The sequence below is a fragment of the Rhinichthys klamathensis genome, unplaced genomic scaffold, assembly GCF_029890125.1.
Source record: "Rhinichthys klamathensis goyatoka isolate OS25496 unplaced genomic scaffold, OSU_Roscu_1.1 h1tg000479l_1, whole genome shotgun sequence".
In the NCBI taxonomy this organism is placed as follows: domain Eukaryota; kingdom Metazoa; phylum Chordata; class Actinopteri; order Cypriniformes; family Leuciscidae; genus Rhinichthys; species Rhinichthys klamathensis.
Window position 1 is genome coordinate 123,985 of NW_026606967.1, and position 18,802 is coordinate 142,786.

Consider the following 18,802-nt stretch of genomic DNA (forward strand, 5'->3'; position numbering starts at 1 on the left):
ATTTTATAATCCATAAGAATAAGAATGTACACTAATTGTATAAAATAATTTTGCCAGTACACCATAGTTTATAAAAATGAACTATATCTATATGATTAGTGATCTAGTTCATTCACAAGAATGTTTTTTCTCCATGTAGTGGGCAAGTACAATTTATTTATTATACATTTCAAAAACAGTATTTTAAATAACATAATTATGTTATTTATATATATATATTTATATATAACATTAATGATTTTATAACATTTGGAAATATTATAAATGTGTAATTTTATTTGATGATAATAATAAAAACACTATATTTCAAATTGGTTTAATGTTATTAAATCATAATAACTATTGTACTAGATGAATCAATTATTTCAGTCCATTTAAAGTTTATATTGTTATCCTATGTCTCCCTCTAGTGGGCAAGCAACATTTATTTATTATACATTTCAAAAACAGTATTGTAAATATCATATAATTATAATATATATATATAAAAATAAAATTCATGCATTTATAACATTTGGAAATATTACAATTGTGTACTTTTATTTGATACGATTACAGTTAGTAACTAGGAAAGAGTATCTGTAACTGTTACAGATACTAACTAGGGTTAGTTAGGGCTAGGAAAAATACCTTGGTGACCCTAACCCTTACAGATTTCTTCAGGACTGAAATGTGTAAGTAACTTACATGTAAGTGCTTATATGTTTTATCTTGGATTTGTTAAGTGTAGTCTATCTATGTATCTATCTATTGATCTATCCATCAATACATCTATTCATCTGTGAAACTTGAAAAGTTATAGTATTGTGCTAAGCTAAATTGTTTCCTGTAAATCAACTTAAAAGGTTCAAGCTAATATATTATATACACTCATTACATGCAAATTGAGATATTTAAAGGCTTTTATTCGTTAAAATTTTACTATTATGGCTTACAGGGTTATTAGATGTAAGAATAGTTGTAAAATATGTGATTTCATTGAAAAACATTTAATCTGAAATATCATAAAGTTATATTCTTCAAGCCTTTATTTGTTATAATAAATAAAGAGTGAAAAAAAACGCACTATATATGCTCACGTGTTATAATTGGTTGACACCTCGTGTATGATTGACAGGAACAGAAAGTGTATTGTCTTGTATGTACTTTGCATTATATTTTCCTAGCAATAAAAAAAAGTCCCCAACTCAAATGTAATATGAAACATTTATTTGTTATATTTTTATATACACTCAAAAGTCCTGCAGCATTCATGAAATGGATATCTTCTTTCCTGACGATTACGGAGACACTGCAAAGATTTTTTTTTTTTTTCATAATAATTAGCATTCTTATCTACTATCCTTGTTGCAGAATACAATATTCACATACTATTACTAAAACAAAATACCTTGAATCTGTGGACTTGATTCCATGTCTGGAGAATGATTTCCAGTCAAGGATTTTACCATCTCAATGAACTGCTTCCTGTGCTGTGGTTGAATGAGCACAGATAAACCAAACCGAACAAGTTAAACCTCTTTTTCAACAGATACACATTTTGATAAAGTAAATTAGCCTGGGAAAACACAGACAAACTTCTCTGAAATTTAGATTTGCTCTGCAAGTTAGTCTGGCGAAGAGCCCATTCAAGCTCATTTCCAAACCGAGGCACCAATCACAGACGTTGAGTCGGTCTTTACACGATGACGATCGTTATGATTGGTTTTAGGTCTATCCATTTGCACCCAGAGGCATTGGAGCGATGTCTGTTGGTGACGCCCCTTTGGAAATGAGCTGTCAATGAACCTTCCCCAGACCCTAACTCAGTTACGACTGCGAAGGGTCTGTTTTTAACCAGGCTAAAAGATGATTTTGATGGTCATAAATGGTTTTGATGAACACAAAAGAAATTGACTAACTCTCTAGTAGAGAGATGTCCTCATCCCTCTCAGTCAATAAACTAACAACGGTCGACACCATCTGTTTGTAATTGTTTGACGTTTTATACGCCTGCAAGGCTACAAACAGCTGACGGGTTTTCTCAGCACCGATGGTCCGTTTTATGGCTGACAGCAGAGAGGAGCACGACTGTCCTTCTTTGATGGATGTCTGTGGATTCTGGTCTTCGCAATTTACATTTTCTGTTAAAAAAATCTACAAACTTAAAATCAGAAAATGTTGTAAATGTTTGCATCAAGAGTGAGGATTAGGCTTTTTTTTTTAAACAATCAGCTAGTATAAATAAACTCCAATATACCTCCAATGTTACCACCACCTTGGTTGAGCTGCTCCTTGGGTGGACGTTTCGGCTTTGTAAGCTCGGCTTTCGCTAGAAAAGTAACAAAAACAAGGTTATTTATGATAATGGAGAGATGAAATAAGGCCCAAATGTTTCCTATAACGGCTATACACTATTTACTAGTCATATGTTACCCGTGTTCTGCCCAAGAGCCTCTTGGTCCTCCCTGGACGGTGAATGATCTGGTTTATAGCCACAACCTTTACCCGTTAACTCCAAGCAACGCTGATCAAACTCTTTCTTATGGTGTGGTCTGACAAACTGATAAAGACCTGGATAAAAAAAGATAGTCTGTTAAGAATAGATTATTGGTCAAATTGCAAACTTAAAGTTTATTTCACCTATTGTTTGTTTGTTTTGTTTTTAAATAATTGATTCGTTGAAAGAAGATGATGCTCTTTAACTGCCATTTTTGATTGTAGTCACAATTAAAGGGGCTATAAGTAGTTTTTAGCGGCTTCTCGCGGTGATGTTTCAGATTGCAACCAATTCTTACAAGAGCGCTCGTGCGCATGCTCGAACTCAAGAGCGAACACTCATGGACTCGGCCACACTGAGACTTTCAACACACCGGAGAAAGCATCACACCACATCCTGGAAACTCATGTAAACTCCCACTGCAACGTTACAATAATAGGCCACTTTTATCAGCTTGACGTTGAGCTAATCTCCATGCTCGTACCATGATAACGTTACATTTGTGGTGTTATCTAGCATAAGGCATTTCACTAACTATTCGTGTATCTTTCACAATCAGCAATGTCAACGTAGGTGAATGTATAATATGATAACGAAAATGGTTAGTGAACTAGACTGAACAATTTCAGTGTAACAGTAAGACTGTAGGAAGTAACATACTGTACTAAACGTGTCTGGAAATGTGTATTATAAACAATATGATAGTAGTGGGATGAGTAACGTTTGACAGTACATCTAGTACATAAAATAAAAGTTACATCCTAAAGCACCTACTTTTTTTTATCCCGGAACAGTCTTTTGTATTCATTTTCATGTTTTATGTATGTTGTAGTTGATCCAATTCACGTTTGGCCTAACGAGCTTCAGATACATTTTTGTTGGGTTTTATATATTTATGTGGAGTTTGTGTTGGAGTGTGTGTTGTGCTGGAGGCAGGTCGTTTGTTGGTGTTATCAGACTCCATGTCGTCAGCTGCAGTGCCGTCGCATAGACTGTATATAAAAAGGAGAGAGGCTCGGGAGCGCATGCACGTCACATCCGATGGATTTCACGGTAACTCTGACCCGGAGCCTTCACATAGAAATAGGAATACTGGCCTTCAGAGGTAATAGCAAAACTCGACAAGTGAATCATTGTAAAGTGTGATTAAAACCCCTTTACACACAGGCAATAAAAAAAAGGATAATTTTTTTTAGAAAAACTACATATAGCACCTTTAAATATAATTTAAGGTATATAAAAATATGTTACTAGACATATTACTATAAGTTTTACTATGCAGTAGAAAAAAGGAACACATTTTCATTCAAATCGGTGCTACCCGAGTAGATAAAAAAAAAAAAAAGTCTGTTGTCTTCCCTTTAGCCAAATAGGTAGGAAACCTTCAACAACCATAATGCACTAGGCATGTTGCCATCTAAGGTCCCTCCCACCATTCTGCTATGGTTAAGATTGACCAGAGTCAAATAGCACCTTGCTTTAGTGGATAATACTTTTTAGCAAACTTTTATTCATAATGGTGTCAACTTGTATTGTTCCCTCCCGAGGGTATAATAATTCAAAGAGTAAATGTTTGGCGGGAGTTAGTTACTTTCGGTTTCCGGTGAACGATCGAGCGCATTTTAGGCAGTGGTTAAAGGCGGCAAAGAATCATAAGTACAGAGAGAACACGCGGAAAATATGGATATGATGAGATTACGCACCTCTGAGCAATCCGTGTGTGTCTCGAATGAGCGGTTCAGCCATATTATCCAGAAAGTTACTCAGGTCACCGGTTGTCATGTACCACTGTAACGCCTCCATGATGATCTGGAAGTTCTCCTGACTCAGGCATCGTCTCAGCTCCAATATGAAAGCATTGCCTGTTTTTTCAGTACAGGAATTCGTTGTTTTCTGAAAAAGGAGAAGACAAAATACATTTACTTCAATAAACATGTCCTGTTCCTTTTAATGTCCAAATCCGTTTATTGTGGTAATCAAATAAATTAGAAGGTAAAGTGTAATATCTGCATCACAACATTTTGACCTGCCAAAATAATGCAATTTTGAGGAAACCTATAACCAGCATTCCCTTTCGTAGTCACTCCGAGTTACGTCGGATGACGGAGAATGGGGGTTTCGCCAGAAAGCCAATCTTCTTCGAGTATTAAAAAACGAGCCAATGGCAAAGAAATGCCATGGGTCTGCGGAATTTGCATAATGTATCTCCGCCTCACAGCGTGAGTATTTAAGGAGAGACACCTGCAACAGCAGATCATGTTTTCGCTTCGGAGCCAAGAGAACCTCTTCACTCCACAGCCACAAGACCTGAGTTTACAAGTGACTCACCTCTTCAAGACGAGCGAACTCTCCAGTGTTGGTGTGACGGCGGTACCCAGCGAGTCTTCACATTGCCTGCGATCTGTGCAGTGGTCTGCCTGACTTTGTGTTTTCTCCCTGGTCGCCTCAGCATTGCAGAGTTTTTCCTCTCCTAAAAGAGCTGCACGTGGCACGTCTTTTTAAAGATGTCTCGCCCGTGTTCTTCTGGTTGCGGTCGATATCTGTCATCTTCTGATGGGCACGAGCGCTGCTTTGTGTGTCTGGGCTTTGAGCACGCTAAAGCAGCGCTCGTGGATGACTCATGTTCCTTCTGTGGGAACATGGCCATCGCAACACTTAGATTGAGACTCAATGATCTATCAGTGAGAGTCCCCGCGTCCACCACCCGTTCTGCTTCCTCCACGAGAGGTGGTAGTTCGGCTGGGGGACAGGGTGATCTGAGGGTGACGGTGTGGAGCAACCCGACGATGCGTCCTCGGACCACGCCCCCCTCCGCTGTGTTGCAACCCGCGAGTGCCGCGGTGATTCAGGCGGGCCCTTCTTCGGAAGCCCCGCGTGTTTCATTCGGCGCTCCAGAGGAGGACGCGATGTCGATCGCGGCATCACAAGGTGGGCTCGATTCTTCGGGAAGTGAGGATGCGGCTGCGTTGCCTCCTTCGGGAGTCCCAGCGTTGCCCGTGTCGGATCCCGAGATGACAGCCATGCTGTCCCGGGCAGCCGTGAGCATCGGGCTAGAGTGGAACCCTCCGCCCTGCCCCGAGCGCTCGCCGCTGGACGATTGGTTTTTGGGTGCGGCTGCCGCCTCACGGCCTCAGCCAACCCCAATTCCTTTCTTCCCGGAGCTGCATGAGGAGCTGTCGAGATCATGGAAGGCTCCTTTGACCTCCCGTGAACGCTCGTCAGCTTTCTCCGCCTTTCCTCCCCTCGATGGCGCAGCTGTCCATGGGTACACTGGGATTCCCCCGGTGGAGCGCTCTGTTGCGATGCAACTGTGTCCTCAGAGCGCCTCCTCTCGTGGTAATCCTAAGCACCCGTCCAAGGCCTGTAGATGCTCGTCATCTATGGTGGCGAGGTCTCACAGAGCTGCAGGACAGGCGGCTGCTGCTTTGCATGCTATGAGCACCTTGCAGGTCTACCAGGCCCAGCTGCTCAGAGACATGCACGAGGGCAGGACTGACCCAGGGACGTTCGACGAACTGCGTGCCGCCACTGACCTCGCTCTCCGGGCGACGAAAGTGGCCTCACGCTCCCTGGGTCAGGTGATGGCCACTAATGTGGTCCAGGAGCGTCACCTTTGGCTGAACCTGGCCGATATGCGGGACGTTGAGCGGACTCGTCTGCTCGACGCCCCCATATCCCAGGCCGGCCTCTTCGGGGGAGCGGTTGAAGACTTCGCCCAGCAGTTTTCAACCGCACAGAAGCAGTCTGAGGCGATTAAACATATTCTGCCCCGACGGCCAGCTGCTGCCTCCACCCAGCCGTCGGCACAGACGCCTCAGCCTGCTCGCCGCCGAGGGAGCCCTCCTGCGGCTCCCGCCCCTCCCGCACGGCCCCAGCAGCAGCCTTCACCCGGGCCGCGTCGTGGAGGAAGGCGCCCCAGCCCCCTCAGGCCCCGCGCCCCGCTAAACGCCAGGCCAAGCGGCGCTCCTGAGACGGGCTGCTCAGTGATGGTGTTTTTTTTTTTCCAGGAGGCGGTTGCAGGCCCCCTCCTTCCCCCGGTGGAGGGCCGGGGGAGAATCTTTTGTTCTCCACTCCCCGCTGCTCACCCACGGGTGGGCAGCACCCTAATGTGGTTAAAGAAAGAACCGAAATGTCCATCACTGAGCACACAGAGCCGGATGACAGTGCGCGACGCCCCCGTGCCTCGCCACTCTCGTCCTCCTCTGTCTCTGAGGGCGAGAATGACAGTGCGTGCGGTCCCCGGACCACACCACTCTCATCCCCCTCTATCGCCAGACCCCTGGCAGAGCAGACCCCCGTGGAACGCTGGTCCTTCCCTGGTCTCCTCTGTCAGGGCGCGGAGCTTGGCTGTGCACACGCTCAGGGCCGCTATGCCACCCTTGCCTGTGCCGGTCACTCCGCTTCGCTGCCCCTCCGGAGGGACGCCTGTGGCTCGGATGATTCCGCTGGATCAGTTTCTGGGGGCTTGGTTAGAGCTCCCCAATCTGTCCCGTTGGGTCGCCCGAACTATCAGGCTCGGCTATGCGATTCAGTTCGCACGGTCTCCTCCCCGCTTCAGGGGAGTCCGCTTTACTATGGTCGGTGGCAATGCCCCGATCATGAGAGCGGAGGTTGCTACCCTGCTGGCGAAGGGTGCAATCGAGGCTGTCCCTCCAGCCGAGATGAGGTCAGGGTTCTACAGCCCCTACTTCATTGTCCCCAAGAAAACCGGTGGGTTACGGCCAATCCTGGATTTGCGCGTCTTGAACCGCTCCCTTCACAGGCTGCCGTTCAAGATGCTCACGGCCAAACGCATTTTCGAATGCGTGCGGCCACAGGATTGGTTTGCAGCGATAGACCTGAAGGACGCCTACTTTCATGTCTCCATTTTACCTCGACACAGACCGTTTCTTCGGTTTGCTTTCGAGGGGCAGGCATACCAGTACGCGGTTCTCCCATTCGGGTTGGCTCTGTCTCCTCGCGTCTTTACGGAGGTCGTCGAGGCAGCCCTTGTTCCCCTACGCGAACACGGGGTTCGCATCCTGAATTATCTCGACGACTGGCTAATATTAGCTCACTCTCGAGATCAGGTTTGCGAACACAGAGACCTTGTGCTCCGGCACCTAGCCCGTCTGGGCCTTCGGGTCAACTGGGAGAAGAGCAAACTTTGCCCCGTGCAGAGGATCTCTTTTCTCGGTATGGAGATAGACTCGGTAGCCTAGTCCGCGCAGCTTACGAGCGAGCGCGCACACTCACTGCTGACTTGTCTTTGACAGTTCGAGGGCAAGAGTGCGGTCCCACTGAAACTTTTTCAGAGGCTCCTGGGGCATATGGACATCCGCAGCCGCGGCAACGCCACTCGGATTGCTTCATATGAGACCGCTTCAGCTGTGGCTTCGCGATCGGGTCCCGAGGTGGGCATGGCATCGCGGTACGCTCAGAGTTCCAATAACTCCGACCTGCCGTCAGACCTTCACCCCGTGGCGGAACCTCAGCTTTCTACGGGCCGGAGTTCCCCTAGAACGAGTTTCCAGGCATGTTGTCGTCTCCACAGATGCTTCTGCCACGGGCTGGGGCGCCATGTGCAATGGACATGCAGCCGCGGGCTCCTGGACAGGACCCCAGCGCCTCATGCATGTCAATTGCCTCGTGTTGCTGGCAGTACGCCTTGCCCAGCACCGCTTCCACGCGTTGCTCCTGGTTCAACACTTACTTGTCCGCTCGGACTATACAGCGACTGTAGCGTACATCAACCGTCAGGGTGGTCTACGCTCTCGCCGTATGTCGCAACTCACACGCCACCTCCTCTTATGGAGTCAGAAGCACCTGAGGTCCCTTCGTGCTATTTACATTCCAGGAGTGCGGAACCTTGCAGCCGACGAGCTGTCATGGCTCCGGCCAACCTCTGGCGAACGGCGACTCCATCCCCAGTCGGTCCAGCTGATATGGGACCAGTTCGGGGACGCACAGATAGATCTGTTTGCCTCCCACGACTCATCCCATTGCGCCCTGTATTACTCCCTGACCGAGGGCACGCTCGGCACGGATGCACTGGCGCACAGCTGGCCGCAGGGCCTACGCAAGTATGCGTTTCCCCCAGTGAGCCTTCTCGCACGTACTCTGTGCAAGATCAAGGAGGACGAGGAGCAGGTCATTTTGGTCGCCCCATACTGGCCCAACAAGACCTGGTTCTCCGAACTGATACTCCTCGCGACAGCACCTCCTTGGCCAATTCCTCTGAGGAAGGACCTCCTTTCTCAGAGACGGGGCACCCTATGGCACCCTCGTCCCGATCTTTGGAGACTCCACATGTGGCTCCTGGACGGGACGAGGCAGGTTTGAGTACCCTGCCACCTGCGGTGGCGGCTACCATCACTTCCGCTAGAGCATCGTCCACGAGACATGTCTATGCGTTGAAGTGGAACCTCTTCGTCAACTGGTGCTCTTCTCGCCGAGAAGACCCCAGGAGATGCTCGATCAGTGTCGTGCTTTCTTTCCTGCAAGACGGGTTGGAGCGAAGGCTGTCTCCCTCCACCCTGAAGGTGTATGTGGCCGCTATCGCCGCTTATCACGAAGCAGTTGAAGGTAAGTCTCTTGGAAAGCACGACCTGATCATCAGGTTCCTGAGAGGAGCGAGGAGATTGAATCCTCCTCGCCCTCCTCTCGTTCCCTCTTGGGACCTCTCAGTGGTCTTAAATGCCCTGCAGAGGGCTCCCTTTGAGCCTCTGCAATCAGCTGAGCTTAAGATCCTGTCAATGAAGACAGCGCTCCTGGTTGCGTTGGCCTCCATCAAGAGGGTAGGGGACCTGCACGCATTCTCCGTTGACGAAGCGTGCCTGGAGTTCGGGCCCGGTCACTCTCACATGATCCTGAGACCCCGGCCTGGATATGTGCCCAAGGTTCCCACCACTCCCTTCCCGGGACCAGGTGGTGAACCTGCAAGCGCTACCCCGGGAGGAGGCAGACCCAGCCTTGGCACTGCTCTGTCCAGTACGGGCTCTCCGTGCTTACGTAGACAGGACGCAGTGTTTCAGGACCTCAGACCAGCTCTTTGTCTGTTATGGTGGGAAGCTGAAGGGTAAGGCTCTCTCCAAACAAAGGTTGTCTCACTGGATAGTGGACGCCATTGCTTTGGCATACCAGCAGCAAGGTCGACCATGCCCCCTTGGTGTGACCGCCCACTCCACCCGAACACATTCGCCAGATTCTATAATCTCCGAGTGGAGCCAGTCTCCGCCCGTGTACTGTCTTTTTAAAGCTAACATGGGAGCTGTTAGGTGTCTCACTTGCTCGCCATTCCACTCCACGGACTGGATACGTGCGATATTTCCTCAGGTGAGCCTTCCCCTCTGAAGCCCTGAGTTCCTCCAGCACTGTTGACGCTGGCGCCAGTGTCTATTGCCTGTGCGTCGGCTAGGTGCCTCCGTGTGCATGTTCCTCCTCCGAATAACCCCCACATGTGTATTTCCACTGTAAGCCTCTTTGAGCATGTGTCTTTCCCTCGGCAAGCCACCTTGCCACTCCTGGAGTTAAAAGTAGATGCCACCCCACGGGCTGGTCACTCCAGTGTTCCTCCATATGTTGCCCCCTCGGGCCATATGTGTATTCTTAAGTCCTCCCTACGGGTAGGCATGCTGCGGCATATCTCCCCTGAGATATGCTTCCCAGTGTACCTTGGTATTCCTGTGTTAAGTAGGACTCCTTCGTCCGTGCCTATATCACGACAGGGAGGTCAGACTTCGCAGGGCACTGGAAGACAGCTGTGAAGGTGGCGTGATTACACGGGGACCCCCATTCTCCGTCATCCGACGTAACTCGGAGTGACTACGAAAGGGAACGTCTCGGTTACGGATGTAACCCTCGTTCCCTGAGTAGGGAACGGAGACGTTACGTCTCCCTGCCACTTCCGCTGTACCGCTGGGTAGACGCCTGAGTTCAGTCTCGGCTCCTCAGCGAAGACATGATCTGCTGTTGCAGGTGTCTCTCCTTAAATACTCACGCGGTGAGGCGGAGATACATTATGCAAATTCCGCAGACCCATGGCATTTCTTTGCCATTGGCTCGTTTTTTAATTCTCGAAGAGGATTGGCTTTCTGGCGAAACCCCCATTCTCCGTCATCCGACGTAACGTCTCCGTTCCCTACTCAGGGAACGAGGGTTACATCCGTAACCGAGACGCTATTAATAAAAAATGTCAATCAAAAATTATTATTATTTATTATTTTATTTTATATAAATGAATCAATATGAAGACTGTAGTAATAATGCTGAATATTTTTTAATTTGAATATCTGTTAAAATAATTAATTTGCTGTATAGTTATGTTATTGACAACATATTGAGGTCTACATACACAAATGGAACTTAAAAAAAAACACAGCGCACAAAACGATGCCTTACCCACTTTTGAACCACTTTAATTTTCCGTTTCCCACCTCTCGATTCAAGATCCAGATGTTTTCCATGGAGGGAAAGAGAAGACAAGAGACTCGCCTCCAGGGTCACAGACCAACGAGAGAAAGGGAAAATTAGCCACATAGTTATGTTACAGCATGTGATGCATTTTACAGGCCTGCACAATGAGCTAATCTGATGAAAGTAGAAAGATTTGGGTAACAGATAAAAAGATATCAAAAGTGTCCCTGATCACGAGTCAATGTTTTATACATCTCATTTATTCAGCAAAAAATCATTTTCAAGGTTATTCCAATTCCTCATAGAAATGTGATGTCTTGTGCCTATACAAGTGTTTCTCACAGAAAGCTATCATGAATTCAGAAGATCTGGAAAATGGGGCAAACTTCACTTGGAACTACTTTTTTATACTTTCTTTGGACCATGGCAGTATTGATCACAATCATTAGGAAAAAAGCTGCTCTGACATTTTGCATTACGTCTCATTAGATGATAAGTAGAGCGAAAATAACACTGGTTCGGAAAAAAGTGGTTAAAAGTGGACAAGCTCAAAAGTTTTAGACCCCGTTTACACCTGTATTTAGCGACATCCACTTGTGATCCAATCGACCAAAACGCGTCACGATACCAGGTGTAAACAGGCCCTACAAAAATCTCTTTCGCAATGTAATTCTTGTCTTACCCTTTCCACCCCAACCATGGTGTCTTGCCTCGCTTTTTTGGTTGTGTCATCTGGGACTGGTTTTCTTTTACTTTTAATCTCATATTGAATAAAAAGTTCGGCAACCGCATCCCTTCCAGACTGCTCTTCCGACTCTAAAAACAACACAATATTTTTGCTGACTTGTCAATTTGTTAAAAATTAATGCATCAATTTTTTTTTCTAAACGATCAAAATGGAGGGCTAGAAAAGAGAGAAAAGAGCTAGAAAGTGCTGGAAAAGAGAGAGTTAAAAGTTTCTGTTGCAATATCGAGTTCTTCTAAGCTATCTGGGATGCTGAGATGATGAAATTGATTAGGAAGATTATTGATAAAGCAATCTTTAGTGGCAGAAGTTATAGGTCTAACGTATTTATAACACGGAGTCGGCTTTGCAGCCTTGGCTAAATGTAATTTACATGAGACTAGATAATGATCTGAGATGTCATCGCTCTGCTGCAGAATTTCAACAGCATCAATATATATTCCATGTGATAATATTAGATCTAGAGTATGATTACGACAATGAGTTGGTCCTGACACGTGTTGTCTAACTCCAATTGAGTTTACAATGTCTTTAAATGCCAATCCCAAAGCATCTTTTTCATTATCTACATGTATATTAAAATCACCAACAATTAGTACTTTATCTGCAGCCAATACTCATTCTGATAAAAGTCCGCAAATTCTTTGATAAAATCTTTATGGTGCCCTGGTGGCCTGTATACAGTAGCCAGCATAATTCTCAAATGTGATTTATCGTTTACACTATATATTTTTACATTAAGCACCAATACTTCAAAAGAAGTATATTTAAAGCTACATTTCTTAGTGGTTTTGAAAATATTACTATAAATTACAGCAACACCTCCCCCTTCGCCTTTCAGACGAGGTTCATTTTTATAACTGTAATCTTGTGGGGTTGACTCATTTAAAATAATGTAATCGTTTGGTTTTAGCCAGGTTTCTGTCAAACACAGCATATCAAGATTATAATCTGAAATCATATCATTAACTATGAGAGATTTTGAAGTAAGGGATCGAATATTCAGCAACCCAAGCTTTATCATTTGCTCATCTGTATTATATCTGTTTTTTATTTGTTGAACATCAATTAAATTTTTTACCTGACGTTTTTTGGATTTCCAAATTCGGGGAACAGACACAGTCTCTATATGATGATATCTAGGTGAAAGAGGCTCTATGTGATGGGATTTATCTGACCTTGGTGACGTGAGGCCGCTAGCAGACGGTCGGTTTAGCCAGTCTGTCTGCTTCCTGACCTGAGCCCCAGATTGTCATGTTTTAGCTCTAAGACTGTGAGCCAAATTACTAGAGAGAAGAGCAGCACCAGCCCAGGAGGGATGGATACCATCTCTTTTCAACAGATCAGGCTTGCCCCAAAAACTTTTCCAATTGTCTATGAATTTTATATTATTCAGCGGACACCACTTCGACAGCCAACCATTCAGTGAGGCCAATCGGCTAACTATCTCATCACTCCTGCGTACAGGAAGGAGGCCAGAGCAAATTACAGTGCCTGACATCGTACTTGCGAGTTCACACACCTCTTTAATATTAATTTTGGTGATCTCCGACTGGCGGAGTCGAACATCATTAGTGCCGACATGAATAATGATCTTAGAGAATTTACGATTAGCATTAGCCAGCACTTTTAAATTTGCTTTGATGTCAGGCGCTCTGGCTCCCGGCAAACATGTAACTATGGTGGCTGGTGTCTCTATTTTCACGTTCCGTGTGATCGAATCACCAATTACCAGGGCACAATCAACAGAATTCTCAGTGGGTGTTTCACTGAGTGGGGCAAATCGATTTGTTATGGGAATCGGAACGGAAGAGTGGTTCTTTGATCCGCGACTAGAGCGGTGATCTCTCACGGTCACCCATCTGCCCTGCTGCACGGGCTCTACTTCAGCCAGAACCGAATCATGTAAAGAGTTCACTATGCTAGGGGCATCCAAAACACTATCTAAAGATCTAGCATTCTTACCATCCTCAATTAAAGTTTGGATGCGTGTCTCTAGTTCTGAAATCTTCTCCGTCAGCCTGACTGTCTCCTTGCATTTATCACATATAAATCCTATATTGCCATCGGAGAAGGCTATACTAAACATATGACATGTGACACAGGTGACAATAACAGGACAAGAAGACATTGCTCACCGTGTTTGTTAACTGATTTCTTACTTACCTGGACTTAATGAACTCAAAGGCGCGGGCGCGCGAGAGAAAATAAATATATAAATGAGCGCACGGGTGGCGCGTTAGTAGGCTAACGTTAGCGAGTTACTAGCGTGCTGTGTTAACAATAACGGAAGCTAGAGATGTAAGGTTAATCTGAGATGTTGGGTAAGCTGTATTTAGTAGTATAAACAACTAGATAGTAAATGATGGCTCAAAACATAAAGAAATAGGAGGCTCAGGCGGAGCTTACAGCCTCGAAGCAAACAAACACACAGCAGGCAGCGAGGCAGACATATGACAACATACCTGTCAAGAAGTATATCGTGATCGACAGTGTCTAATGCAGCACTGAGGTCGAGTAGTACCGGCACTGATAATTTCCCTGTATCAGTATTTAAGCGAATATCGTTTATTATCTTTATGAGCGCTGTCTCTGTGCTGTGATGCGATCGGAAACCAGATTGAAAATTGTCAAAGTATCCATTCAAGCTTAAGAATTTGTTCAGCTGATTGAATACAACTTTTTCAATGATCTTGCCTATGAAAGGAAGATTTGAGATCGGTCTATAGTTGCTTAAGATGGTCTTATCCAGATTGCTCTTTTTCAGGAGGGCTTGGCAACTGCAGTTTTAAGGGAGTTTGGAAAACTCCCAGAGAGAAGCGAGGCATTTACCACTTTTAGGAGATCTGCTTCTAAGCTGTTTAACACACTTTTGAAAAAAGATGTGGGAAGTGTGTCAAGTGCGCAGGTTGATGTTTTAAGGTGCTGTACGGTTTCTTCCAAAATTGTGTCTTCAATTTCTTCGAAAACAGACATAGTAACGTACTCGGTTACTAACGTAACCTCGGTTCTCTCTAGAGAGGGAACGAGTACTGCGTAATAGCTTTACGCTAGGGGAAAAACTCTTTTAGCCAAAAATTATCCTTTAATTTTTTATTAATGCAAAACGCTTTGCAGCAGCAAGCAAACATAGGCGAAACAGCTCGCGCGCCTATTGGTTGCTCTGCAGCAAATGCAGCAGCCTATCGAGAGAGACTCTGCGTGACGTAATGACCAATGGGGGCAATTCGCGCCCATATCGTCACGTCCCGCCAGAAGGGGCGTGGTCTCGCCCTATAAATATGCTCGTTAGGCTGATACAAGCTGGTTTTTATCGCTGAAGCGAACCAGAGCGTATTCCACGCACGGCAAGATACGCAGTACTCGTTCCCTCTCTAGAGAGAACCGAGGTTACGTTAGTAACCGAGTACGTTCTCTTACGAGAGTATCTCTCGTACTGCGTAATAGCTTTACGCTAGGGGAACACAATGCAACACGCCGTGCGTAAAGGGATCCAACACCAAAGTCCCAGGGGCCGAAGCCCAGGGCTCATGTAGTGCATAATCACCATAAACTCACATAGAGTAAAGGAAGAGAGGCTGGAAGCGTCATTCCCTATACAAAAGCACCCAGCGGGGCTATTATATGACCATCAAACGCGCAGCCAGGGTGAAAGCATTCAGCCTGATCTGGGCGGCCATACGTGAGTCAACACTCATGGGGCTGCAGTAAACTCAGCATCTGGGCCGCAGAGCGGGGCAGATAGCACTGAATTTAGACCGCCAAAAGCTTAGCTTGTAAGGCGGGTACCTCCAGGTTATAGTATTTTATAAATGTAGACGGCGAGGCCCAGCCCGCGGCCGTACAGATATCTTGCAGGGAAACCCCGCTAGACCATGCCCACGAAGAGGCCACGCCTCTCGTGGAATGCGCCCTGACACCCAAGGGGCACTGTAAGCCCTTCGCAGAGTAAGCGAGCGCGATGGCATCCACTATCCATCTGGATAGGCTCTGTTTTGAGGCGGCGAGTCCCTTGGAACGCCCGCCGAAAACAGACGAGCGTGCCACATAAGCTCTCAATGCCCTGACGGGGCAGAGGAGACTTGCATCCTCCTCCTCACTGAGAACCGGAAGGGCAGACAGGGAAATGACCTGGGCCCTGAACGGCGTGTTGAGGGATTTCGGGACATACCCGTGTTTCGGTTTGAGAATGACCTTTGAGTCATTAGGCCCAAACTCCATACACGACGCGCTTACTGAAAGCGCCTGTAGGTCCCCTATGCGCTTCACTGAAGCGAGAGCCATGAGAAACACTGTCTTGAACGACAGGTTTCATGTCCACCAGCTGGATTGGCTCGAACGGGGCGCCTTTCATGGCCTCCAAGACCGTGGAAAGGTCCCACGTCGGGACTGAAGGGGGCCTTGGAGGGTTCAGCCTCCGAGCTCCCCTAAGGAAACGCACGACTAAGTCGTTTTTCCCAAGCGACTGGCCAGACACCGGTTTTGCAAACGTTGCTATGGCCGCCACATATACTTTGAGCGTGGATGGGGTCCTGCCCTTATCCAGTAGCTCTTGAAGGAAGGAAAGCACTTCCGCAACCCCGCACTCCACAGGTGAAAGGCTCTGGGCCTGACACCATGTAGTGAAAACAGACCATTTCGAGGAGTAGAGCCGCCTGGTAGACGGAGCTCTAGCCTGCGCGATCGTGTTTAACACTCCCTCTGGGAGGCTAGCGGGTACCCGTTGATGGCCCATGCGTGCAGGGACCATAACTCCGGGCGAGGGTGCCAGATTGAGCCCTCCGCCTGAGAGAGGAGGTCTCTCCTCAATGGTACAGGCCATGGGGCAGTGCTGGTCAGCTGCATCAGGGCAGGGAACCACGTCTGGTTCGTCCAGAGCGGGGCTACAAGCAGCACTGGGCATCCGTTTTCCCTGATTCGTTCCAACACCTGAGGCAGGAGCGAGACAGGAGGAAAAGCATACAGGGGGCAGCGGGGCCAAACATGAGCCAGCGCGTCCTTGCTTTTCGAGAAAAACTCCGGGCAATGAGCGTTTTCTTGGGACGCGAATAGGTCCACCTGAGCTCTGCCGAACGTTTTCCACAGCAGCTGGACCGTCTGCGGGTGCAGCGACCATTCCCCTGCTGGAACGTTGTTCCTGGACAGTCTGTCTGGTCCCACGTTCAGGTGACCAGGCACGTGCGCCGCTCTCAGTGAGAGCAGGTTGTGCTGAGCCCAAACCAGGAGGCGTTCCGTCAACCTGTGAAGGTTTCGTGACCTGACGCCGCCCTGGCGATTTATGTATGCCACCACCGACATGTTGTCCGACCGGACCAAGACGTGGTGGCCTGTTATCTGGGGACAAAAACGCCGTAGCGCTTTGTCGACTGCTATCATCTCCAAGCAGTTTATGTGAAGGAGCTTTTCCCGTTCTGACCACAGGCCAGCTAGCGGTCTGCCCTCGAGCAGCGCTCCCCACCCCGAGGTGGAGGCGTCCGTAGACACCACCTTCACGCTCGAAGCGGTCCCCAGACTTACACCTGACTGATACCAGTCGGTTTCTCTCCAAGGTTTCAGAGCTGAAACGCACTGAAGGTCGACCCTGAGGCGAAACAGACCCGCTGTCCATGCCCTGGGTGGAACCCGCGTCTTCAGCCACATCTGCAGTGGGCGCATGCGGAGCAGGCCCAACTGGAGTACAGAGGCTGCTGAGGCCATCAGCCCCAGCATTTTCTGAAACCTTTTGAGCGGGACTATCGCGCCGTGGCGGAAGGATTTCACGCCGCGCTGAATATTTAGCACGCGCTCTGGTGACAGGCGTGCTGTCATGGACAGCGAGTCCAACACGGTTCCCAGAAAGGAAATTTTCTGACTGGGAGACAGTGAGCTCTTCGCCCAATTGACTGTGAGGCCCAGCTTCTCGAGGTGCTCGAGCAATGCGGCCCTGTGTTCTATGAGCTCCGATCGTAATCGAGCTAGAATCAGCCAATCGTCCAAGTAGTTCAGAACTCGCATGCCCTGAAGTCTCAGGGGCGCGAGCGCCGCGTCCATGCACTTCGTAAATGTACGAGGCGCTAGGGACAGGCCGAACGGCAGGACTGTGTATTGATATGCCTGGCCCTCGAAGGCGAATCTCAAAAATCGCCTGTGATGGGACGCTATTTGTATTTGGAAATAGGCGTCTTTCAGATCTATCGACATAAACCAGTCCCCGAAGCGCACCTGCGCGAGGATTTTCCTGGTCGTAAGCATTCTGAACTGGTGCTTCACAAGCACTCTGTTCAGCTGCCGCAGATCTAAAATGGGTCTGAGACCCCCATCCTTTTTCGGTACCAGAAAATATCTGCTGTATAGGCCCCCTTCGCTCTGAGCCTGAGATAAAGGTTCTATAGCCCCTTTGCTCAGTAGTTTCGCTATTTCGGCACAAAGTAGATGAGATACTTCGTTTTTCACCGTGGTTTCGACGCGCGCCGTATAACGGCGCAGGCGTCGAGCGAATTGTAGCGAATAGCCTCTCTTTATAGTGTTCAGCACCCATTCTGAAACCCCGGGAAGCTTTGACCACGCATCTGCGTGAATAGCTAGAGGCAGAATGAAATCCGGGCTCTGGCCGCGACAAAACGGCAGCTCGAGAGCCTGGGCATACTGGGAACACAACACCGTGTTTACAGCGTTCGAGGCGGGGGGCGCGCTGATCACAGCGGGCGACCTGGCCGCGCTCAGCTTTTTTATGGCAGATTGTGCAGAAAAAGCGAGCGGGGGAGATCCCGTGGGAATCGGCGTGTCTGTGAGAAAATGTGGGCGCGGGGCTGCGGGCACATTTAATACACTGAAAACACTGTCGTTCATGGCCGACTGAATGTGTGTTGGTTTCGTTTTTACAGAAACCATGGGACACGCAGCATGTAGTGTGAGCGGGCATGATGACATGGGCACTTGCACTACATTGTTTGCACAATCGACCGGAGTCGATTTTATTTGTGCTAGCCCTGCACCGTGGCGGGCTGTGTTTGTGTGTGGGAATGGGCACTGGGTGGGCATTCTTACAACACTCATAACACCTTCGGCCGTGGCCGGAACACCAGAAAATGCACTCTTTATTGGATTTATCTGGGTAGCCGTAAAAACGGCTTTTGTGCGCAGGCAAACGGGCTGTGACACCGGCTAGCTCTCTGCGAAATACACTGGGACAGTCGCGATGTTTG

General features: G+C 47.8%; 1 pseudogene; it reads right to left on the minus strand.

The window, feature by feature from the left end:
* Positions 1-1,250: 1,250 nt before the first annotated feature.
* Positions 1,251-12,239, minus strand: LOC130072165 (regulator of telomere elongation helicase 1-like; annotated as a pseudogene).
* Positions 12,240-18,802: the final 6,563 nt, after the last annotated feature.